This window comes from Papilio polytes, unplaced genomic scaffold (assembly GCF_000836215.1).
Source record: "Papilio polytes unplaced genomic scaffold, Ppol_1.0 DF824382.1, whole genome shotgun sequence".
Lineage (NCBI taxonomy): Eukaryota > Metazoa > Arthropoda > Insecta > Lepidoptera > Papilionidae > Papilio > Papilio polytes.
The window spans coordinates 1,397,406-1,398,585 of record NW_013524822.1 but is presented as its reverse complement, the minus strand read 5'-3'; the positions used below and the strand labels follow the sequence as shown (position 1 = coordinate 1,398,585).

Sequence of the window (1,180 nt, the reverse complement as noted above, 5' to 3'; positions counted from 1 at the left end):
ACATTGTACAATATTTTTTTATAATATAAGGTGGCAAACGAGCAAGCGGCCACCTGAATGCACCGAAATGGAATGCGACTGCTGCCCATAAACATCCGCAATTTCAAATGCGTTCCCTACCCTTCATTGACGGAGGAGAAGACGCATTATGCAGAGAAATTTGTTTTTTTTTTGACTTCACAAAATCTTTTACTAATAAAAACTTCAATATCACTGAGTAACAAAAAGCTAGTATAACACGTCACGGGTCTTGAAAATTAGGTAATTTACGAGGCAGTTTCTACAGGAATGTATAAAGCGAGTTACGTAACGACTAGCTTTCGCCCGCGACTCCGTCCGCGTGGAATTAAAAAAAAACAAAATGTGAAGCTTATCCTCCAGACTATCCTCTACATCTATACCAAATATCATCGAAATCCGTTCAGCAGTTTATGCTACAAACTCTAACAAACATCCATCCAAACTTTCGCATTTATAATATTAGTAAGATGAAAAGAATCTTAGTACAACACTAAGACACTCCCATAAATGATTCCTCATAATCAAGTATAACATCAAGTTTCCGTAGTGTAGCGGTTATCACGTGTGCTTCACACGCACAAGGTCCCCGGTTCGATCCCGGGCGGGAACAATACTTTTTTTCACACGTAGGAGGGTAACAAAGGTGTACGCCATACATTCATAAAAATACAATTTCTAAACATAAAAAAAGTAAAGTTAAGTTTTAAATATCTCCTTTTGTTAGAGTTTGTAGCCTAAACGGCTTAACAGATCTGGATGAAATTTGGCATAAATGTAAATCATAGTGTGAAATGATACAAAGGCTACTTACATTTTTTAATACCACGCAGACGGAGTCGCGAACGAAAGCTTGTAATATTATAAATGCGAAAGTTTAGATGGATGTTTGTTAAAGTTTGTTGCCTAAATTGCTGAACAGATCTCGATTAAATTTGGCATAGATGTAGAGGATAGTCTGGAAGAACACATACGCTGTTTTTTTTAATTCCACGCGTTCGGAGTCGCGGGCAAAAGCTAGTGAAATTTAAAGAAGAACCGAAGACTGTCTGATTTGTATTCAGCTAGAAAAAGTGTAAAATAATAAAAGTTCGATATTGTTGCAAAATATTATATTAACGTCTTCAATATCGTATACTTTACTTTTACCGCAGTAACTGTG

General features: G+C 36.4%; 1 non-coding gene across 1 annotated transcript; it reads left to right on the top strand.

The window, feature by feature from the left end:
- Nucleotides 1-558: 558 nt before the first annotated feature.
- Trnav-cac lies at nucleotides 559-631 on the top strand. Its single transcript has one exon. It is a non-coding gene; the product is annotated as a tRNA-Val (tRNA).
- Nucleotides 632-1,180: the final 549 nt, after the last annotated feature.